Source organism: Melospiza georgiana, chromosome 9 (assembly GCF_028018845.1).
Source record: "Melospiza georgiana isolate bMelGeo1 chromosome 9, bMelGeo1.pri, whole genome shotgun sequence".
NCBI lineage: Eukaryota > Metazoa > Chordata > Aves > Passeriformes > Passerellidae > Melospiza > Melospiza georgiana.
In genome coordinates this window covers 21,796,958-21,821,204 of record NC_080438.1, presented here as the reverse complement: position 1 = coordinate 21,821,204, position 24,247 = coordinate 21,796,958, and the positions used below count along the sequence as shown (strand labels likewise).

Sequence of the window (24,247 nt, the reverse complement as noted above, 5' to 3'; positions counted from 1 at the left end):
AATATTGGGACACTGTGAGACCCCTTTTCAGTGAAGGTTCTGTTGTCACCAGTATTGCTGACTTTGTTTTGTTTTGCAGCCATATAAAGCTCCTAGGAGCATGGTTCCCGTCAGATGAAATTCCGGTTAATAAATGTGGAAATACTCCAATGTAAAAATCAGCATTTCTCTTTGTGGCATGGGGAAAGGGAGCTGTCTCAGCAGCACATCCACCTAAGAGATCAGTGATCACTTTGCTAAGCAAAATGCCTTGGACTGAGTGGTTAAGGAGCAGCATGCTGTGCATCCACAAGGACCCCTGGCACAGCTGCACATCTGCACAGAAAAACATGGTGATGCCATAAGTCACAATCCAAAGTGGGAAGGAAAGAACAAGTGTGATTACAAGCAGGAGCAGGGTGAGGGAGGAGGCTGCAGTCTGTGCACAAGAGAAATCGGGTTGGCCCTCCTGGTTAAACCTTTAGATGAGTAAGATTCCCTTCCCCCACCCAATTTAGTGCTTTATTTGGGTTTCTATGCCTTTTCCTGGTAATTAAGGGTTCTCAGTAAGGGAATTTTCTTATAAACAGCTCGTTGTTCTTGTGGGCTTTTCTTTTGTTCTTTTATTTATTTATTGTTTTAAATGGAAGCGTGAGTGACAGGCTGAGCGGCCGCAGAAGGACAATTTGCATGATCTGTTCCGTCAAATAGGGTAGAACATGAACTTAACAAGGGATGCTGGCAGCACATTCCTGGCTGAACTTGTCAAAGGGTCTTGTATTTCCCTGCTGTCAGAGCAAATCTTTTGGCTGATTGCTGGTCCTTGGTAAATGAAATCTGAAAGCACATTGGGGCATTCTGCAGTTCAGTGACCATTAATGATCGCCATTTGAAGTTCACTAAACTTCCGGTGAATGGATAGCAGCTATATAACCAGCAGGTTGATGGCTGCAGAATAATAATACTAAAAAAATAAAAAATCCCTGTGTACTGTGATGTTTGCTAAGAAGTAGGTTGATCCAGCCATGCTCCTCCTCTGGGCCTCGGGATGAATGACTTATGGCACTTTCCCATAGTTCAAGGCTTCTGGATTTAGTGTGTTAGGAGCTGGGATTCCTCATTATGTAGATATCCAGACAAGTGTCTCTTATTCAAGGTGAGCATTCATGCACTGCATGTCAGCAAATACTGTGATACTAAGCTGAGGGCTGCTAAGCATCCATGAAGTCCCAAGCACAGAGCTAAAGGCAGGAGCAGGAGGGAAGTTGTTACAGTGAAATGTTCCTCTATCCAGCTCCCTGAGCATGTAGGATGGGGGCACGTGGGTTGTGTTGTCCTTCTCTGCAGATGTGTTACTTGGAAAGTAAAGCTTCAACCTCCTTCAGATTGTGCAGGAAAGGGGATGTGAGAGAGAAATATTGGTCTTCTTCCAGCTGCTCTAGTCCCTTAAAAACAATGGAGATTTTCTGACACTATAATACCTGACACCCTCTGAACACAGAATGGTTCCAGGGACCCTGTGTCCCTCTGGGAAGTGACCCATGTTGCAGAGAAGAGCAGGGGCCTCTCCTGTCTTGTGGCTAAGAGCTGCTTCTCCTTGGACTTACCCTGGAGTGGTGATCTTTCTATGCCATGCACTGCTTTCAGGTGCTTGTGGGGCAACTGCCTGTGTGTTTTCACAAGAGAGAATTGCCTGCCTAGGTAACTAATTCTGTTGAAACAGATGGACCCAGTGGAGACTCAGTCTCTATTGAATGAGCTCCCAGTGTGAGACAGATAGGAGTGGACAGGTAACTAGCCCCTCCATTTGTCCCTGCATAGCTCAGGTGGCCCTTTTCCCCTCCTTCTGGCACATTCCTGACCTAGAAATACCTCCTAGGCTGAATCTGCCTCCGACCTGATCCATGAAGTAAGTGAAGGTGTTGGAGGGTGGGTGGGACTTGCAGTGTGAAACTGATGATTTCTAGGTCACAAAAAATGCAGAGACGTGAATGTTTCAGATCTCAAGAAAACAGGCACATATGACAGAGAGCAGTCTCCTGAAGGATGGCCCCACCTGCACCTGCTGGATCTTCTTTGAGTCTGTGCTTATGAGCAGTGATAACAAGAGAACCTGTCTGAATTAGGGAGCTCCTGCTGCAACTACCAGGCAGTGCTGAAGTAGGGTTACACACAGACAAGTTTGTGTACCTGTGTGTATTGCAGTAGCAACAAAATAGGTTCCAGATTCCTCTGCCAAGGCACACACACCAGCTTCCAGTCCTCTTTGTTTCTTGTTTTGTATCATTTTAAAAAACAGTCCTTGTCTGGACTCCCTCTGCCAGAGCATGGGATGCTCCAGAGCTCAGCAGCTCTTCTTCCTGCAGTGGTGAGAGAGTCTTTCTCAGAGTTCATTTGCCAATAAATGTCCCTTTCCACTGCTGTGCTGCAGGAGCAGTTGAAGTGAGAACTTTGTGCCTGCAGGCAGCTTTCACAGTTTCCAAGACCTGCCTCTTGGGCAAGCTGGAGACAGGAATTGCCCCCAGTAGCTGTCATGATTACTTTGCCTCAGGCAAACGTTGTTGAATTGATCTGGCCATTCAGGTGGTGGTGAGCTCCACATCTGACTGCTGCAGTGCTGGCCACAGTGCCTTGGGATCTGTAAAAAAGCCTTCTGTGGGGGAGATGGGGGGAGGAAAGCTGCCTGTGCACTTGACCACATTTGCTGAAGTTTTACCTTGCCCTGTGCCCCCCCAGCCTGCTAATGCATCCCTTCTGTCAAGCCTGGTCGGTGTTTGCTGACATTTTTAATGTCACTGAGCGATCTCGTATCTCTGGTGAACTGTCAGTGTAGAGCTGACTCGGGGCACAGAGTTTATCATGTTCTTCACTTCGATTAGCTCAGCCTTGTGGGAGGGCAGCAGAAAGCAGAGGAGGCTTTCTTGGAATGCTGCAACATTTCAGATATCCCCCTAAACCATCTCAATAGAGAGCCACCATCCCAGCTGCCAGTTCTCCTTAGGGACCTGTCACGTTGATCTGCAGAGGCCCCGTGGGTTAGGATTGAGGTGCAGAACCTGAGCTACATCACTGGAGCTGGATGCTCAGGGTGGAAATAACAGAGAGGGCTTCATGTCAGGGGAGAGGGGCACAGTGGAATAATGTGTGCAGAAGGCAGGAGGCCATGGGTCAGGATTTATGCAAAAAGGAAAACTGCTGCAGCTAGCAGGCTGCAACCAAGGTGCTGCCCTGAGAGTATCCTCAGGTAGCCTGGGTAAACCCATTGCTGCTTATTCTAACACAAGGATCAACTCTCATTTGTGCTCCCTCTGCACTTTGAGGAGCCTCTGTGGCTTGTTTTCCAGGTCCCACTAGAGTTTAGCAGCATGGTTGGTCCTGTGATGAATCCTCACCCCGGGGCTGGAACCAGTACTGTGCTTGGCTGAGGACACAGTGCCTGCAGTCACAGGGCATCCAAAAGCCTGGGGGTGGGAAACCCAGCAGGCAGTAGGAGTTATAGGAGCACCATTGGGCTGGGAGCATATCGCTGAAGGAAGAGTGGTTTAAAAGAGGGAGGAGGTGGAAGAAGAGAGGTGAAGATAGATTTTCTTACAATGAGCTTGTGCAAGAAGGATGTTAGAAAGATGATGAGGGTATCAAAATGGCCAGACCAGATACATAACCCAGATGATCTTTATGGCAGAGGCCAGTAGCTGATGCTCGCAGGTATAACAGGGAGAGCACGGCTTGAGTCAGCTTTCTCTGATTCCCAGCAATTGTCTCCTCAGGAACTGAGAGCTGCCCCTGGACCACTGTATCTAGCAAAGTCTGTCTACCAGAAACTTGTACACCCTTTTCTGAATCTGCTCATGCTTTCAGTTTCTACAGCATCCTGTGGCAATGACTTTTGCTATTTAATTATGCATCAATTATACTCTGTTTACTCATACATTGTGTGAAGATGCAGGTCCCTTTGTTTCTTTTAAACCTATTGTCAGATTATTTTCTTTGACCTAGGTCTTGCATTGTGTGAAAGAACGTGTGTTTCTAGTTCTTCTTCATGATGTTACTCTTGATTTGAGACCTCAATCATATTCTTGCTCAATTGTCTTTTTCAGTACAGCTTGTTGGAGGGCTTGCACAAAGGCACTTGCGGGCTCTGTGACTCTAGAACTGGCTTGTGGAATTATTAACATGTGTACACTATCTTTCCTGGTCTTCCATTTATTCTCTGGATGTTTTGCAGTTAAAAGATAAGAGGAGCAGTTTATGTATCCACTAAGGGTTTGCTTTATTTCTTGTTTCTCAAATTATATTTATTTTTTGTTTAAGAAGACAATCTTCATACCCATCACAGAGCTGTCCCTTTCTCCACACAGCTGTCCTGGCATCTTTGACCATCTTTGATTTCTGTCCAGAGGGTACAGCATGTCTTTAGATACAGTAATAGTGGCTGCTTTAGGAGTGAGAGAAGACTGGTCTTAGTTTGACATCCTCCTGAAATTCAGGGGAGTTTCTATGAAAGGTAAGAGCTGAATGATGTGTGTGGAGGAATGCAGCTTTCCATCTCTGGGCATGATGAAACAGGCTTGACAGAGCCTTGGGGAGCACAGTGTGACCATGCTGGGTGCTGTGGCTGTGCACAGAGCTGGCCTTTTCCAGGGCCAGCCTTTACTGATCTGCAGATATTCCTGTTTGGAAGTGAACTGTTAATACACATCCACAAATATTTTAAGGTCACCTACTTGCATTGTGAAATCTGTCAGAGGAAGCATGTAATAGGATGTTTTTGTTAATATTTGGCTACTAGAAATAAACACATCTTGAACAAACAAAGATTTGCTAACAGCTTTCTGTCTCTCCTCTGAATTAACAATTCCTTCTGCCTTTGGGGTGGGAGGAAGGGCTGTGAGTACTTCTCAGGCACTTGGTGCTGAAGTGTCTTGAGTGCTTCAGATGAAGATCATTGAAATGGGTGAGAAATGGTTTATGTGTTAACCCATATATTTGGAAGTTGTTTTTGTGGGGTCTAACTTCTTGAGGACTTAGAGTGATTGTTATCAATTTCCTGTTTATTGAGTTACTGGCTGCAGGGAATATAAAATGCCTGGTAAGGTTGGAAATGCCAGAGGAAGACTCCTCAGGCAAAGTGCTTCATGACCACAGCATCAAGCACATGAATAAATGTTGCCTCCTAACTGTGGAGAACTGGGCCCAGGGTTTGCTGGTTTGTAGCATGGGTGCCTGTTCTGACACCCTGTCAAACCTTCCTTCAGTGGCACCTGGGCTTGCTTGGTTCCTCGCCCCATCAGTGAAGCTCTTGGCTTTGGAAAGTCTTAGAGGGCAGAAATGGGAGAGGTTGTGAAAGGAAACACAAGGAGAAGTGTGACTCCAGGGCTAGGGAAGTAAGGATTTCTCTTTGAGAGAGATGAGGAAAGTATCTGTGGAATGGCACTGGTTCACAGTTGGAAGGAAATGGAAGGAATTGCTTATAACAGCAAAATGACTGTGTTTAATAAATTCTTTGCTCTGTATTTACAGAAAGGCAGAGGTTGCCATATTGCTGAGCAAGAGGTTTGCTGTTACAACACAATTTTCTGATAAAAGCCAAGTGGTGAATTGGTTGGCATTTTGCATAGCTGGTTACAGGAGTTTTAAAGAGCTGGCTGAGATGCCCTGGACTATTAATAAGTCTTTGAACATGGGGGAAGTTCTAGAGGACTGGAAGAAAGCTAATGTTGTACCAGTAATTTAGAAGGGCAAATGGGATGACCGATGAAGTAATTATAGCCCTATCATCTTGACATTAATTCTGGGCAAAGTAATGAAAAGCCAGATATCATAGTTGATTAATAAAGAATGAAAAGAGGGTGATATAATGCCAATCAATGTGAATTTATGGAAACTAGATCTTTTTCAAACTAACTTGATATTTTTTTTATGAGAATACATGTTTGGTTGATAAAGGTAACCATGTCAATGTAATATACTTCTAGAAGGCATTTGACTTGGTACCTTATGACATTTTGATTAAGAAACAAGAGTGATACAAAATCAACATGGCACACATTACATTGATTAAGAAAGAGCAAACTGACAGCTCCTAGCATTTAATTGTAAATGGATAATCATCGTGGAGTGCATGTCTTCCTAGTGGTGTCCCACAGGGATCTATTTCTCAGACCTCTTGTATTTAACACTTTTGTCAATGCCCTGAAAGAAAACATAAAAATTATTTTCGATAACATGTGCAGATACTGCATCTAGAAGGTGGCTGCTGTTGGATTTATAAACAGGCAATGGTGAGGAGGAGCAAAGGGGCTGGATCATTTCTTTCTTTGGGATTGATTTAACCAGTGGGATGTTGGGATCCCATCTGCATCAGAAAGAATTCTAGAAACTTGAAGACTGGATGAGAACTGCAAGACCTGAGGAGCACTCGCCATGCAGTAACAACCCTGGGAGCCATTTAGGGGACCAGAGAAGGGTAAGGGCTGTAGTTGCCAAATATCTAAAGGGAGATGTGACAAGAGGTTCCTTCATGGAAGCAGACAAAAGCATAAGCAGTTATTGTTCCTGGAAGCCAAAGCAAGGTAATTCAGGTGCAGATCTTTAAGTGTGGGGTAATTAACCGTTGGAACAACTTACCGAGGGCTGTGGTGGATAATCCAGCTCAGGAGGGAAAGCTTTTTTCCTAAAAACACCAGCTGTGGTTCGGACAGGAATTTGGGGCAGTGCTGTGGCCTGTGCAGGTCAGGCCAGCCGATCATGGTTGTTTCTTCTGTCGTGATGATCTTTGCCCGTCAGTCCCGCACAGCTCTGGCCGCTCTGTTCCTTGCAGTGAGAGCACTCTCCAGGGCTCCTGGCTTGGGGAGCACAGACAGCACGAACAACACAAGGCTGGGAATGCAGGGGGAAGCATCCTGGGGAATGCAGCACCTCTGGCACGGTCAGAGGAGCCCTCCTGCTCCAGGGCTGGAGCACAGCAGCCATCCACGACTTCTCCTTTAAATCTGTCGTGCAGCTGTCTGAACTCTGAAATTTCTTTCACTCTCTCCCTCGCCTTGTTAACATGTGTTGCCTTTGGGGTAATCAGGGAAAAAATATTATGTCCTTTTACAATTACCGGGTTTTGGAATATTAAAATGTCTCTCTGCATCGGCAGTGTTATTTTGATTGGTATTCTAACCTTTGACTAGCCCATAAAGCGAGCCGCTCTTCAAGCCAATATTGCGGGACTGAAATTTAATTCCGAAATGATTCCAGATAATAGGGAGACAGATAATATATGCATGAAGGATATTATGTTTGGACTAAATGCAGCAGGGCCAGGGCTTGGGAGTTGAATAATAGCCCAGAGTGAGTTATAATCTGTGGGACAGAAATACCTTACTGTCAGGGCCAGGAGAGGAACTCTTAAATCAAAGGGAGGGAGATGAGCAGGGAGTTGAGGATAGTCATCTCAACGGGAAAGGGCATCCAGGAGAGGCCTTAAAGGAGCAGCCCTTTCTGTCCTTCTGCAGAGCAACCTGTCCTTCCTTTCTTACTTAGTAAGGAGTGCTGAGTGAAAACATACTTCGAAGGAAAACCAATGGGCAGGCAATTCCGGAAGTTCTTGGCAGTCTTTTCCTTTTGTCTTCCTGGATTCCTTAGAAGAATGTACAGCATGGGTTGATGTCTCAGTTTCCCTACAAATTGTAACCAAATGGACCAAGGGGTTGGGCAGTACATGCTAAGGTAGGTGCTCACATAATCTAGAGTAATCATCAGGGTTGATTTTGACATCCTCTTTCACATAAAACAAAGAAAACACAGGCACAGCGTGTGGACTACATGGACAGTCGTTGTTGTTCAGGGCTCTGCCCCAAGTGTTCTCAGCCTGGGACTCACTGCCAGGCAAGGCTGTCTCCCTCCCTCAGAGTTGCTGCCTAGGCTGGGGACTGGAGACGCAGAGTAGAAGTAACTCCTGTGACAGCAGAGGTACAAATTCAGTGACTTTTAAACGTTGGAAGCTTTAAACAACACCTCCCTCTGGGCTCTCTGTACCAGGGAAGGGAGCTTAAGGTTTTTGCTATTTACTCCTCTACACTTTGTGCTTTGCCATCAGCTTCTAAATATGATGGAAGTAGCTCAGTGCTGTAACTTAACGTGCTGGGCAAGGTGTTGGGAGCTTTCTGTAGCTAGACTTTGCAGAGCATTGTGGATGCCCGTGCTGCCAGCTGTCCTGGGAGGGGGAGGACTGAGCAGGCAGAGATGGAGAATGGTGTCTGCTGCTGGGTGACACAAACCCATGTCGATATAACAGGCTTTGGCTCAGTGGCACAAGCTTATAGTTTCAAAGTGATGATCCCAGCCTCACATTTCATTTCCTTTCCTTGCAGTCTCAGGAGCTGGTCTTGCTACAGCTGAGAGGGGCTCTAGATACAGCCTGGAGGCTTCACTGGTTTTGGATTACTTCAACGATAGCATACATGCCCATCTCAGGAGGGCAGAAATAGAGTATTCATTTTTGCCTAAATCAAATGATTTTGTGTTTCTCTCTCCTTTGGTTTTTGGTTTTGTGGCTTTTTGTAAATTACATCATCAAAACACAGGATCAGTTTTCTGTGGAACTTGTGTCTGTACAAAGAGACAGGAAAGATGTGATCCCCTGAGGGTTCATGTAAGTTATATAGAAGCTACTTAGATCTACCCCAGGGTAAAAGGGATGCCTTAGGATTTTGGTCCTATCAACAACAAGCTCTTCCTGGAACTTCCTTCCATCCTTCTGTCCTTCTCATAGCTATGTTGCGTGTTTTCTCATGGCACCTCACACACACATTAACTTCTTTACCATCAGGGGTTCTCCTACATTCTCTTTTGCTAATGCATAATAAAATGTGATAGATGCGTGTTAAAGTTCACCTCTTTTCCTAGGCAGGCTGGTTTGCAGCCTGGTCTTGGCCTTTGGAACAAAAGAGTTTCACATACTGCATTCAGGGAGCACTTGCCACAGGTGGAAAACCCCACAGAGGACCAGAAGGGTCAGAGAACTGGAAGACATGGCCTCCAGAGGAAGAATGAGGGATTTAGAGGACAAAGCCTCCAGCTACACCAGGGAAGATTTAAGTTGGACATTAGGGAGAGTTTCTTCACAGAAAGGGTGATCAGATACTGGAATGGGCTGCCCAGGGAGGTGGTGGGGTCACCATCCCTGGAGGTGTTTGAGGAAAGATTGGATGTGGCACTCTGCCATGTCTGGTTGACAAGGTGGTGTTAGGTCATAGGTTAGACTCCATGATCTTAGAGGTCTTTTCCAACCTAATTGCTTCTGTGATCTGGGATATTCAGCCTAGAGAAGATTAGGCAGAAATCATTTTTGAGCAATGAAAGTGCTCAATTTCTGACTGATTTTGGTGTATGGCTCTCAATTACATCCTCACCTGCTGCAAGAAGATCAGTAAGCAGTGTCCATGGATAAGAGCAGGAATATGGAGGCTCTGGCTCTTGTGACTTCAGAAGAATATGGTGGGGATGGTTTGGGTAGAGCTGGTCCTGCCTTGAAGCAGACAGTCAGTCATCACTTCTCCCCTCCTGCTTGCCCTTGTGCTATGACACTACTTCCTTTGCCCTTGCATTGGGACACGGGTTGTCTGCATTCTTTGGGACACATCACTGAAACTCAAGAGTAAGTGAGCAGGGAAAGAAGGGTAATGTCCCTTGGGTGCCATGTACAGTCTCCACTCCCCTCACAATGCTGTCTGCTCAAGTCCCAGATGTTTGAACTGGGAAAATCCCAAGGCAGACTTTATTATTTGGCAGTGCCTTTGGGCTTCAAATAAGAACCAGGGCCTCCTGTAGCCACATGGGATACAGAGGGCTCTCAGGTAAGGTCAGAAGGTATTGATTCAAGAGAAACTGAGGAGCACACTTATGTTCCTTGGCCCCGTGTAGCCTGCAGCTGCTGGACAAAGCAGAGAGGAGAATTTGAGCTTTTTTTTTTTGCCTTTGAGCTTTTTTTAAGTGGGGCAAAAGATTTGCCTTTTAAGTGAAATTCTGAGCAGTGGTTTGCTGAGCACACTGCCATGGTCACTTTAGCGAAAGCATCCTTGTCTATGCAAGTGGTTGGAGGCAGGTTGGCATTTGTGATTCTTTCTATGCACATTGTTTTAGCTGCAGGCAAAAGGCAGAAAGGCAGCTGCTCAGACCTTGTGTGCTGCTCTTCCTGCTGAGTGCCATATTGCTCGGCTGCACCTCACTGTGCCTGCATTCCCCATGCTGGGGATTTGAACATCTGTCCCCTGTACCGAGGAGCCTCCTGGTTTCCATCTGGCTGTGTGTGTCTGCTGCTGCTGAGGTTAAACATACTGCTCAGACCTTTGTTCCATGGGTCTGGCTGCTGCTTGCAGGTTGAGGAAGGAGCTGGGAGTTGAAGGCACAAGGCCTTTCCTAGAGTCCCATGGGAAAGGCAAGGGACCGAGCATCCCTGCATCCCAGCCCTTCATCTGGAGCTTTACTTGAGTACCAGCACAGCTGCCTAGTGCCTGGGAAGAGAGCTGGTTTTCTCAGCATTTATTTGAAAGACAGGACCTCCATGTAGGAGCATGAAAATAGGCTTTTGCAGTTCTCCAGGAAGGCATGACGGGCTATCAGATTTTTTAGTCTTGGGAATTAAAACACTACCTGGTTTGGTCCTCATTGTCCTACCAAGCTAGCATAGCTACAAAAGGGAGAGTGGCTGCTGCCATCACCACCAGCAACAGCAGGCTGGTTTATGGTAGCCATTGGCTTACCTGTAAGTGAGAAGAACAGAATTTCTTATTTTCTTCTTTTTTTGTATGAGATGTTTTTGGTGCCCTGTGCCATGTGTGATGCACTGTCCTGCTGAAAGGGTTGGGACTTTGCTACTGGTGTCTTGGCTGGTAAGGTGTGGGTGTGCAGCCTCAGCCCCATGGCACAGAAGCATACCAGGGCTTGCCTTTGGCTTCTTGTGGGCTCAGTATAAAGCAGCCAGAGATGGTGAGCAGTGAGATGGGAGATACAGTAGTGGAATTTGTATATTAATAACTTGCAGTACTTCACACTCATTAAATTAATTAATTAAATCCCTCAGAACCCCAAGGCTACTAAGGAAGTTGATTTCAGAGTTAGGATTAAAAGTCTCCTGTCACCCTTCCCCCATGCTGCCATAGCACTTCTGGCTTCATCCTGGCTTTTGCTCTTTCCACTTGCAGGTTTCTGTGCTTGAGCTCTGCCTGCAGCCCAAGGATTGAATCTATCAAAGTGGCTTTTCTAAGAACTGGCTGAAAAATCTACAGATATGATCTGCTTTTGTTTAGAAAACAATCCATCTTTTGCCCTTGTCTGGGCATAAATTTCTCTTATTTTGTAGCCTGCTGGGGAGGGCAGTTTTCATCACTCTGAAGCATGAGCCCAGCCAGGGTCTGTCCCACAGTGACTGGTTGTCCCAGTTGCCTAGACACTGTCTCCTACAGACCAGGACCATCTTCTCCTTGGGTGCTCTGACATGAGTGCTGCTGCCATCTTTATAGGGCATCAGAGCTCCTGAGCAAATGGCCATTCCCAAGCTTGCTCAGTACCCATCAAGCTCTCAGCAGTCCCTTCTGGGTGTCAGTAGGTGTGGTGGGGCAAGATGCTTTTATTTACTGACAAGCATACACCTTTCCTTCCTTGTGTTGAATGTTATGTTGCAAAAGCTCATAATCTTGTTGTTTGATGTTTTCCACAGCTGAAATTGTAGGTCCTACTCATGGCTGATGGATCAGCTCCATCCGCCTCACCTTTCTTTGAGCCAGGACACTGGCATTTCAACACTGCACTCAAAATACCTTAAAGCAAATGACTTACATTAAGCCATGCAGGATGGAGTGTAGTTGAGCTGTTGTCTCTCCTCCAAGCATTGGTTGACATCCCTGATGGTTTTAGTGGTGGGGAGATGAAATGCCAGTGTACTCCCAGTGCTCCTCCTGCATGCATCCTGCAGATGTGTTTTTAAATAAACTGTAGATATTTATTGTATGGTTTGTGCCAATTTCAGGAAAGCCTGTTCTCTGTGCTCTCCAGTGTGGTAACCTCTGTCAGCCCGGCCCTGATTGATGCTGTTAATATTTGAGAGATTGTTTGGGATCTCTGCCTTGGCTGCGCTCCTCACTCAGGGTAGAGCTGTCCTGTGTGGATGCTGCAGCTGCCAGAGGAGTGCGCTTCTTGCCTGACAGTGTGTTTTGGAGGAGGCAGGTCTGCCAGGACTCAGGGTAGCACAAAACTTTCAGAGTTAATTGCTGGCCTCCAGCAGGTCCAGACTGGACCTTTATTTCTGTAGGTGAAGGTCTTTCAGCCTCCCTGGGACATGTCATTCTGTCCTTGCCTTTTGGCACCAGCTGTATTTCGCCCCTGCAGTGGAGGGGTGTCCCCACACCTCTGCTCAGCCCTTCCAGATAGGAAGGAGCTGGTCTTGGCAGAGCTGCCAAACCAGAAACAGCTCTGAGTCTCTCCTGTGTTTTGGGTCTCCCTTTGCCATTGTACCATGCATGTTTTGCCCATATGGAACTGGTTCTGCTGCAAAATTCGTTCCTCTGTGGGGACAGTCCATGCTGATCAGGAGGTGACTGATCCTCTGTTGGTAACTCTGCCACACACAGTTTCCAGCAACCTCCCAAGAGCTGCACATGGACTGTCTGCTCTAAGCAGTGGAGGTGCATGGTCATTCCTCTTGGTGCAGGAGAGTTTTAGCAACACATTCCTTGCTCAGCCTTCCCTATGGGGCCCAGCTAAATCCATTTGTAAGAATGGGGCTGATGTGCTGTGGGGATAGGGGCTCTGACACATCCAGGAGACAGTAAAGCCATGTGACTGAATACCAGACTGTGTTTGCTCTGCCTAATTATCAAAAGTATGAGTTTGTTCTGCTAGGTGCACATTATGCCTTTATTGTGGTGTAATTATGCCAGCTGCCTATGTTTAGTGTCATAAAAAGGAATAAAATGCCCATTACCCGCCTAAAGAATTCTTCTTGTGTTTTTTTTTTTTTTATTTTTATTGCTCTGGAGTACACAGTGGGGATATCTTTGGTCGGCAATTCTCCATGCAAAATAGCTAGTGAAATACTGTGCCTTTCAGAGAGCTCCTCCAGCCAGCAGCCTGCAAAGGCAGCTGGCCCACGAGCCTCACCTGGCGCTGCCTCTGTTGCTTTCTGCCAGCCCGATCTGGTAGTCAAAATGGTGAAGCCACCACAATGCCTTCCTCTGCAGGAGCTCAGCTGCTTTCCAGCAGGATTTCCTGCTGCCATCCAGGTCCCAAAGCTCCCTCCTGCTGACACAGCACATGAGAGGTGCAGGATGCTTTCCAAGCCTGGGAAAAGATGCAGCCTCTCTACCTGCTGACCTGCTCAGGAAGACACAATGGTGCCTAGGTCTGGCTGAGGTATTTTTTGGGCAGAATGCTGTGTTAAGGAGTCCCATGCCATGAAGAAGCATTTAAGGTTGTCCAGGGAGCAGCCCAGAGAGATGTGCAGGTGGGAGCCACGCATTCCTTTGCCCTGCCTTGTCCAGAAACACAAGCCAAGTGTCATGAACCTGCCAACGGCCTCATGGTGCTCTTGCAAGAGCAGGGATACCAAGCCTCATCCCCCAGCCAGCCCACAGCCCCTGCAGTTGGGTTTTGGCTGCTTTGAGGTTTCCTGTGGTGTCTAAATATCTGAGGCCATGTTTCTGTGGTGCTGAGAGATGCCTCAAAGGAGCCACATCCTCCAAGAGCTGAGGTTCTGTGCAAACATCAATTACTGAAACACATACCCTGCCAGGGAACAGCAGCGGGGGGCTTGCTTTGTGTGTGTAAATCCTAGGGGCATATTGGTGATATTAAGTCATTTCTGACGGAAAAAAAAATAAAGAACGCCCCATATCCAAATCCCACATCTTCAGAGGTTTTTAAAAGCTGCCTTTCCTTCTTCTAGTGTTTCAGTTTCTAATTGGAAACTGACTTTATTAGCCTCATTAGGAATGGTTAGTACTGGCTATAGATAGCTCTTAAATATATGGTTTCGGTGGATGTTAAATCTCTTGGGTTAGTTGGCTTATTTTTCAACTCAGTGTTATGTTCAGCAGGTCCCTGATCCCCCCAGCCCAGCTGTGCCACAGATACCTCACACAACGTCCCTTTTCATTCCCTCCACTTATTTTTTACGTCAGGTGTTCCTTGAAGTGGCCTTCACAGTTCTCCACCCTTTCAGGCGATGGCTACGTCAGGGGAAGATGGACTTGTGCCTCCCCCAGCTTCATTGCATATGCACACGCTGTCTGCCCCGGTGGCACGATTGCCTTGCTGAGGAATCCAAGGGGCTGCTGATAGCAATCATTGATTAAGAGGGTAATTGTCCTGAAAATTCAGATTGATCAAAAGGCAGAAATGATAACTTGTGTAACTGTGTTTAAAACCACGTCCTGTCAATAGGGGAGACTGAGACGTGGCGAGCAGAAAGCAGGGAGAATTGGATGTGCAAGCAGGTGAGTGTGCCTGTGGTTCAGGGAGGAGGGGGAGCCATTCTTCCTTGGGGTCCATAGCAGGATGTTTCTTGTCACTGACGCTGGGCTATTGGAGATTCAATCACTTTTATCTTCCCCTCTCTCTCAATCCAAATGCCTTTTCATATTAGAAAATTAGAATCAGCTCTGCTCATGCAAGATTTATTAGCTCTGCTGAGCAATACCACAGAAGAGTAAATGATGTCGCATTTCAGGGGCTTTTTACACATTATGACCAAACTTGCAACTTCTTAAGTATTTTTCCATTGAGCCACTGCAGGATGTTAAAGGGATGGGGAGACAAACTTCTCTCTGGAAATAGTTCTGCACCAGTTCAGATGTCTTTTCTTTATTATCAGAATGATTGGATTTGGATTCTAATACAGATCTTTTCTTTGGGCTCAGTTTCTGTGCTTATTACTCTGGAAATCAAACTCTGAGAACTGAGCCTGTTTATCACATTTTTTTCTTGGGTCCCTTTGTAGAAACTCTTTTTGGTGCTAAAATGGGTGTCTTTGGAGCTCTGCTCCTAGCTGGCACTCATTTACATCTGAAGAAGGCAAATCTTGTTTCCTGCTCACTTTTTTCCATTGTGTTTTGCACTGGGTGACTTCTTTTTAAAATGCCTTCTGACCTTGTGCTGTACACAGTTCATGTTTTGCGCAGTGATGGTCCTTTGGTCTTCAGGTAGTAGATGTTAAAGCTCTTTAAGGACATGAATGAATTCAGGCTCATACCACTCAACAGATGTTATTGTGGGGATACTGAGGCATGGGGGATTGGATGATTTTCCTGTGAATCCATATCAGAGATTGAAACAGAAATTAAGTCTCATCTCTCCTGCCTCTGGACTTCAGCCACAAGGCTTGTTTGTGAGGCTTTTCACTTTGAAATTGCTTTGCAGGCATTAAATCCATGCAGCATCCTCGTGGGCTGGCTGCGCAGGAGGGTCACTCAGCCACAAGAGTCAGAATGACCAGTTGCTGGGAGCCTCTGCCTCAGCTGATGTTCAGGTTTTCTCCCTATCTCAAAAATGAAAGCACTTGAGATACACAGTATTTCCCTGATGCTACCTACACAAATCCCTGGTGCTCTGCAGCATTTCACCCCTCTCAGAATGGGCATTTTATATGTAGTCCCTACACAAAAATGGCTGTTGCCAAGGTAAACACCATTTTCCTGCTAGATCTGGTTTGGAATATTCTCAAAAAGGGAGCAAATTTTTCTCCAGTCATCATTATTTAGGAAAGTAGACAGCACCACACAGGGATACTGATGGCACTGCTCAAGTGTCTCACACCAAAACCAGCATTAAACACCAGAAGCTGGAATCAAGCTGTGGAAGGGAATAGTTCATTCATAGCTTCATCTGCTGTCATTGTGGTGTGGTGGAGCCCAGCACCTGCAATTGAGCTTCTGCCAGTCTTTTGTCTATTTGGATCTGACTTTTTCTTGACATGGCTGAGCTGCTGGGAGGATTGCAGTGCAGACAGGGTGGAGGAGAGGTTTGGGCAGCCTCATGGTTAAGGCTCCAGACGCTCAGCGGCATCCTCTGCTTGGCAGGTGTAAAGGGACTTTATTAACAGGCAGTACTAATTACATTTAAAATAACATCATATTTGGACCTGTCCAAGTGCCAGCCTAACTTGGTGCAAAGTTTTGCCATTCATCTTAACAAAAGCCATTTCTGGAGAGCTGCTTAGAATTGTGTGTGGCTGGCAGGGAGGTTTCTCATCAGGTGTCGGTGCTTGGGAGGCAGATACACTTGACAGGCAGAAGGACTTGACTTCTTCCCCTTCCATGTACAAGCACTATGTATTATTCAGGGTCTTCTTAAGTCAATGCTGGGTTATTAATCGGTCGTTTCTCTGCATGTTAAATTTGCCTACTAATTTCAAGGCTCTGGAAGAGGACTGTGGGTATGAGATTGTACAGTATTTTCTTTCCCTCTGTGAGTCTCTGAACACCCGTGTGTGCAGTCTGTGGCTGCTGCACCCCCTTGCTTTGAGTTTAGATGACATAGTTCTGCTTGTGCAGCAGCTACATGGGGAGGTGAGGTCTGGGTTATTGATGTAATGTTCCTGTTTCCAGATAGTCACGGATGGTGAGGGGAGCAGGGGCAGGGCTGGAGCAATAAAAGCCTTGTTGAACCTTGAGGGACCAAGCAAGACCCCCACACACCACCTCCTAAGGACTAGGGGTGCTGCAGTCTCAGGTGTCACTCTGGTGTGGTGTCCAGGTGTGGGGCAAGCATTGTACACAGGCCAGGGAGGGTTTGATCCATGACATAGATGCTATCCACCTCCCCTTGGCTCCTGCTCTGTTTGCAGACTGATGTAATGAGTTATTTGCAGCTGGTTTGGAGACAGCCTCTTGTCTTGGGACTCTCTCTCCCCTGTACCCCAGCCAGACTTTATGCTCTGGTCTCCTCTCCCTCCACAAGCTCTGTTGGTGCTGCCTGTGGTAGGCAAGGCACGTGGGCCAGGAGCGCCTGCACGTTCCAGGAATCACGTCAACTGTCATTACTTACATTACCTTGATTGGGAACAGTCAGTTATGTCACCGTTCATCATCGCCTCGCTCCCAGGAGAGGCTGAGCAAGGAGGAGAGGAGCAGGAATTATAAAGCACTTCTGCAGTGCTCTGCCAATCCCACGGCTCTGTTGGCTGAACATCTGTCATCAGGCAGCTTGAAGAGAAGGTGCTTTGTCTGATGGATCTTCCCATTGTAGCCCCACAGGGAGGAGCCTTCTGCAACACCAGGACTGCCCCATGGGAAGAGCACTGGGGACTCTTACAGGGTTTAACATGGAGGGAATAATGCTGCTGCCTGGGAAGCTCTGTGGGGTACTGCACTAGAGCATGCTGGGCTCTCCTGGCTGAGGGCTGCTTTGAGCCAGGTACTTACCAAAACCAGGTAGTTATCCCCAGTCCAAATGAGTTAGAGCTTGGACTTGGATGCTGTCCCCAGGTGTGACTGTGGAGGATTTCTGCACATGTCTCAGGTGGGATTTCATCCTCCCTTTGGCCAGGAACTCCAAAATCCCCAGATGAGAATGAGATCTGGGTTTTGATGAAGGAAAGTTCTTCTTTCTAATGGAGAATTAGCTGGAAAGTTTCCAGTCCTCTGCCCCAAATGATTTGGGAATTGGACTCCAGTTCCAGCAATGAGTCTCTTTGACTCCGGTCCCCCTGGCAGGCTGTGGGACAACATGTGGCAGTAGCTGTGTCCATCTCTGGTGCCAGAGCCCATGATGCCGTGTGTGGTGAGGAAGACGGTTTGTCTGTTCAGCAGTCTCCTGTGAATGAATTTGTGACTGAACCCAGGGAGGGTTTTAGAGGGTAAGAAGAAATAGGAGCTCTGTGGCTGTAGCCAGGAGGTGCTCCAGGCTGTAAGGCCAGGTTCCCCAAGGCTTGTGTGACAAGGTTGTCAAGGCTGAAAGCAGGAGGGGTTCAAGAAGCACATGTAGCCCAGCAGGACACACTGGGAGGTGGGGAAGGCAGCAGTGCCTGCCTCCTTGTGTTTCATGCTATGTGTATTGGTCCTGGCACTGTGACATGCGAGAAACACAATCTATCAAGCACAGTGCTCACATTTTAACTTCTGTTAACTAGGCAGAGAGCCCAGAGGGGTGGCTTGACAGCAGCTGGACCTCAGTGAGTCCCAGTCTGTGGGTATTCAACCCAGCTTGGGACCTGGCAGTGCCTCTCCAGAGATGAAGCCAGTGAAGGGGAGGAAAGCCAGGAGAGGAGAGTCTGTACCCAGGGTCCAAAGTGGGGAAGGAAAAGAAGTTCTGTGGTTCTGTATGTTTCTCCTTGGAACAGCTTGGTCACAGGCAAGAAGGTTATTCAAAGGGGAATGTTAAAACACATGGAGGAACTGGCTGGCACCAGCAGTGGCACACGGATGCTGCACATGGGGGGTGTGTGGGTAGGTTGTGCCTGGCCTCAGCCTCTGCAAGGCACCTTGTGCAAGTACAGCCAGCAAGGTCTGACCCATGATCCATCCTGTCATTTAAAGAACTTGCACTATACAGAAGTGCTGCTTTGTGTGTCAGGGGCACCACTGCACTTTTTCTTAGCTGAGTTTGAAGAGCTCTTGCTGTCCCCAGCTTTAGGTGTAGGTATTGTGCTGGATGGCCCAGGTGCATGGAGTTTGCTAGGCAAGGAAGAGATTGAAAATGGTACATGGAGCAGAGGAGAATTGTGCTTGAGGAAAGGTGCGTTTCCATGGTGGGTGGATAGCTAGTGAAGTGAGTAAATACTTGCTATAAACATGTTCAGAGCATCTCTGTGTGAAGAACCCAGCACAGCTTTTCTGAGTGAATAGAAAGAGAGCCCAGGTTCAGTTCATATGTCTGTTTTCATTTCTTTTCTTCTTCTGGTCAACTGTGGCTGTAGATAAGAGTTTTCTATTTGAAGTTCAGAAGGGAAGGGAAATCCATTGTTAGAAGGGGAGACATTTTTTTTGCTTGATATCTATCTCCAGCGACACAGCGGAGAAGGAAAAGATTTGCTATGATAAAGGTAGGTTTAAGGAGAAAAAAAAAAAAAAGGCACATTGAGTGTTGCTTTTCTCTGTACTTCAAAGCCTGGAGTAATATGGAACAGTATAAAAGAAGAGAGGGGAAAAAAAACAACCTAGCCCTGCCTCTGCACGGGGGCTGAGAGTGCCATAATGGAGCACCATCCTGGCCAGAAATCCAGAGCTGTGCCTGAGCTCTTCATCTGGGCTTGGCATGGTGGAGTTCAGAATGCACAGCACCTGCCAGGAGTCCACAGGGATGGGCTACAAGGGGGATGGATGCTGCTTATGGGGAAAGCAGAGGAAATGTTTTGCAGGTGTGCTTCCTGTGGAAGGACTGAACCAAGGGAAGTAACTCACTGGAAAGCAAATCAGGCGAATGTGGAAGCAGTATGGGAAAAATGTGCCAATAAACATTTAATTATTAAAATAACTCAGAGAGTGTATGGAGTGTTCGATACAGCATGGCAGAGTGGAAAAGCTGAACAGCACAACTCTGGTGAAGGCTGTGGGTGGGAAATAGCCAAATGTCTCTGTCCATGTGCCTCAGGGCCAGTGGGGTTGGCTTTCTGGGGTCCTGGGCTGTAGAATCAGCATTTCCCAGGGCTCAGTTGATTCTGAACGAGTAGAGGAGTGCTAGGGATAGAGTACCTGTGAGTGCCATTCCCTTTCTTGGGCAGGCATGAGCCTTCAGGGGGACTGCAGCTCCACAATCATCAGTGGGACTCCAGTGGCCTAAATGTGGATTTGGGATGTGCAAGACAGGCAGGGTTAGGAGCTCCCTCCCAGGGAACAAGGCAGGGGACAGAGAAGTGTAGCCTGGGGAGCTGGGCTTATGACACCCCACTACAGTTCTGCTCTGTTCATGCAGGTGTCTCCTTTCCTCTGGCCCTCCAGCCAGACTGATGGCATGATGCTCCATGTCATGGTTTTGGTCTTCATCCCCATCCCAAGCTCCATGCATGATCCTGGCTTCTGGAACAGCCCTTATTGTGTAAGCCCATTGCTGCCTGCCAGCCTGTTTTGGGCTTGCTGAGCTTCTGGGACACCCCTGGAACAGACACCATGCAAGGCCTCTTGTTCCCCTCCAAGAAGCTGGTGCCTTAAATAAAGGAGAGAGCGAGCCTGTGCTGGAGGCTTTGCCTCTGTGGGAGTCTGGGGAGGAGCAGAACAAGAAACCAACAAACTCATTTTCAGTGCTGACCTGAGCAGAGGTTGGAAGTAAAAAGATTTCCAGCAAACCTGGGCTGGCCAGGGTTGCTAACGAGCCTTTCCTTTGAGCAATGTTTTACATTCTTTAAGGATGGCAGGGTGCTCTTGGGGAGAATCTGCTAAAGTAAATGGCAGAGTCAAGTGTGCCGGCTCCTTTCTTTCCCTTTTCTTTTCCCTTTTTTTTCCTTTCCCCTTTCTTGGTTCTCTTTATAATGTGGAGTTGCTCTGGCTCTTTCTCTCACTTCTGTTTCTCCTTTTGTTCTCTCTTTGTCTATTTATCACACTGTGAAGGTTGAAAGAGATGTTATTAATCTGGGAGAATGAAGGCAGGATTAGTGGTATGAATCGGATTTTGAGAGCTGTAATGATGGAAAGACTCGCTCTGCTGGCGGGCTGCGTGAGTTTGATAAATGGGGAGCACTCCAAACTGACTCGCGCCTTCCTCCGCACTGCTCGCTTTGCCCGCTGGGGCGTGCCATGCTCTCAGATCTGCCAGCCATCCCACACCGCTCCTACCTGAACCAGAGCAAAAAGCCAAGGGTAAATCAGAGACAAATATCTCCCATTGCACTTAAAGAGATCATTTCTTTCAACATCTTTTTCAAACAGAGTCCTGTCAAGTTCTTGGACAGCCTTGTGTGGAGGTGGGATCCTCCCTTGGAGTGTGGCTCGGAGCCATGGCCGTGTGTTATTGTGTCCTGCCGTGGCTTTGCAGAGAGCAGCGAGGAGTTAGTGTGGCTGCAGCAGAGCTCCCATCCTGCAAGGCACCAAGAAGCAGGATCATCTTCATAGGGCTGCACCCTGCTGTGTTTGCCTCCTGAGGACTGCACCAGGCTTCAAAGCCCATGTGGAGCTGAAGAAAGCAGGGGCTATTTCATCAAAAGTTGCTTTGGAGTCTTTGCCCTGAAATCTCCTGAGCGAGGGGTTCTTCTCCCCTTGCCTAACATGAGCCAGGTTCCCTGTTACCAACCTTGGGGTGAGGCAAAGTAGGCTCTGGGAACATCCTCAGAGAGTAGCAGCCCCCAGCTATGGGCCAAAACAGGACTCTCTGGACAGCATCTTTAGTGAGTAGGGTTCTTCTCTGGATTCACCATCACTGCTTACTCATCCACCTGAACCCTTCTTCAGCCCCACCTGTGAGTATGTGGTGGCCCACGTGGCACCCTGCAGAGCCAGAAAAGCTAGAGACAAACTTATAGGTGTAGGTTTTGTTGCACTTTGAAGCAAGGACAGAACTTGCTGAAGTTATGCCACCAGGCATTCATATGTGGGGACTGTGCCCTTGTCCCAGGGTCCTTCATGGGAGTCCCTACTCCACCCTCTAGTATGGCCTCTGTGGATGTTTTGGGCTCCTTGCTTGGTCATGGCTGGGCTTGGGTCTTGTGTTCCCAGCCAAGAGCATGCATTTGCTGAAGTGAGATGTGGTTGTGTGAAGGCCATGTGCGATATGTTGGGAAGGTTTGGGTTCTTCAGTGCCCCTTGCCCCAGAGGCTGTGGGCACAGACTTGGCCCTACAAGTCCCCATCCAGGGGCATGTGCCTGGTGCTGGTTGCAGTACAGCCCATCACTGCAAGGTTTGCATCTTGCCTGGGGGTTATTTCTCAGTAGAGGAGGGGGAACAGCACAGTGCAGGAGCAATCCTGCTTCCAAGGGAGAGTCAGACCACCAGGCAGCCCAGAGTTGTCAATGTCCCTTTAACTACAAGGTAATGGACTCCCCCACGCTCAGGCTGAGCTCTGCTCCTGCCTTGGCAGGAACAGTAATGATTGTCAAGGTAGAGCTAATGAGACGTGCACATCTTTAAAGGATCGTGGCTTCCAAGACAAAATTAAAGGAAAAAAAAAAAAAAGAAGAGAAATGAGGGAAGGAGAGAAAGTCCAACTGCACTGCCTTGGCCAGCAAGGTGTGCGTCCATCTGTCTTGCCTGCCCTTGGCAGGATCACCCCTAAATGGCTAGTGGGGCCTCTTTGCTTGCTGCTGAAGCTCCTTTTGGCCCTGAGAGCCCCTTCACCTCCCTGTCACCTTCTCCCCAGCCTCTCTGCAGGCTCTGAGCCCAGTGGGGAGAGAGCAGGGCATTGCTGGGTGTCACATACCTGCTGCTGTGTGGCATGGCTGTGGTCACAGTGCGGCTGAAAAGTGGGATAGCAGGAGGACGTACAGTGAGGTTAAGGACACAGGACTATCCTGTCCTTAGTCAGTTGAAGATGTGGGGATGGTGGTGCTGTCAGTCCCGGCTCATCCCTCTCTTCCTCCTTTTCTCCCAGGTCTGGGACTGATGCAGTTGGCATTTCCAAACATACATAAAGGTACAGTCTGGATAGCAGGGCTTTAATGATCTCCCAAATACCTGTCCCATTGTGGGTGGGGAGGAAGAGATGTCTCCACTTTAGTGTTGGGAAATGCTCCTTGGCCACTCCTGGCACTGAAGAAGGCTGTGTCAATCAGGCTGAGCCAGGATGTGACCCTTTGGGAAGAGCTGGCAGGGGAGCTGGGATGCTGTGTGCAGTGTTTGGTGTGACTGCCTGCCCACACTTTTCCTCCTGTTCTCACTATTTCAACTTCACAGGTTGAATTGGTTCAGAGCAGCCAAACTAAATGAGGAGAGAAATGATCAGTCAAATTTTTCTTAAATCCTGTCTTTAAGAGATAAGTGCTTGGCTGGAACTTTAAGGCAGGTAATGAGGCTCTCTTCAGATCAGCTTGTGATGTGGAAAGTGCTAGATTGACCAGGCTGCAACTGGAAGAAAGCTCTGTCACAGCCGGGGACGGTGTGGCACAGAACTCCCCACACTCTGGTACTCTGTGCCAGCTGCTGCCTTTGCCCTCATCCTGCAAGGAGCAAAATACAGCTGGGAGCTGTGTGGAGCAGCTTGCTCACACAAAACTGAGAGACTCCCTTCCACACAAGGAATGCCAGTCAGTGCTTTGCACCCCAGCCCCAGTTTGCTCCAGCCATTCAGGCAAGAGCTGGAGTGGAGGGGGTGAGCCAGAGGACCACTGTCCCTACAAAGGGCTCTCACCAGTTTGCAGTTTGAAGCTGACAGATTTGTTTTGCTAAATAAATCAGAGTCACTTCAAGCCTTGCAAGGGGCTCTGTGAGGTGGGGTTCTCTCAATCACATCTCAGGCTGGTGCAAGGGGAGAAGGAACATGGTGTTGTTCTTCCTGCAGCCTGGTAAGGATGTGTTGGTAGGATCATCCTTCCTTTTCAGGACACTGTCCTTCCCTCTGCAGTGGGGGCACCAGCAGTGCTTGTCTGCCTCAGAATGACACCTTCACAAGGCACTTACCAGAGAAGAGGAGCTGGTTTGTTGGAGGAAAAGGGGCAGTGCAGGAGCAGCAGAAGAGAAAGGATCAATGCTGTGCAAGATGGGATTTACAAGTGTCTCTTCCTAGCTCCAAAATACTTGATTCTCCTTTAGTCTGTGACTGGGAAAGAATCTGGCCTTACCTGCATGCTCTGCATGGCACTGCTGGTGCCAGACTCCTGTGCTCCTTGCTCCCTCGTGCCATGCCCACCAGGCAGTACCTTGCCATCCTGCTCTTCTCTAGGGCTCTCCCAGGCAGGAGCTGGGCACCCTCTGAGCTTTCTGGTTTGTATCCAGGATTTTTAGGCCTTCTGTTGTTAATTATTGAGATGTAATAATGTGATTAGTGCACTATTAAAAAAATCGCTGATATGATTACCATGGATTTAATATCACATGATATATCATTACATTGTTACATGGTGACAGATGTAATTGAAATACACTTATTGGAGCCTGGGGTTGTGTTTCATTCAATCACAGCAGCACCTCCGGGGGGCAGAGCAGAAATGGCTAAAAAAAAATAAAAAGGCATCAGGATTGGAATTTGTAATGAAAACAAAGAAATTTGCAGCCTGTTCAAGTGTGGGGCAACGGCTGCTTTGGCGTTTTCTCCATAGGAATTTAGAAAGGCACAAGTTTGGAGGATCACCTGGAGATTGGTCATTTGAGTTGAACCTGTTTGCTCAGGGGACCAGCAGGAGGACCTATGCTATGGACCTGTAGC

At 47.7% G+C, this 24,247-nt stretch overlaps 1 protein-coding gene across 3 annotated transcripts in view; it reads left to right on the top strand.

The window, feature by feature from the left end:
* Window positions 1-24,247, top strand: part of ERI3 (ERI1 exoribonuclease family member 3) — a 129,151-nt gene that overhangs the window by 52,217 nt on the left and 52,687 nt on the right. The gene's annotated exons all lie outside the window — the stretch shown is intronic.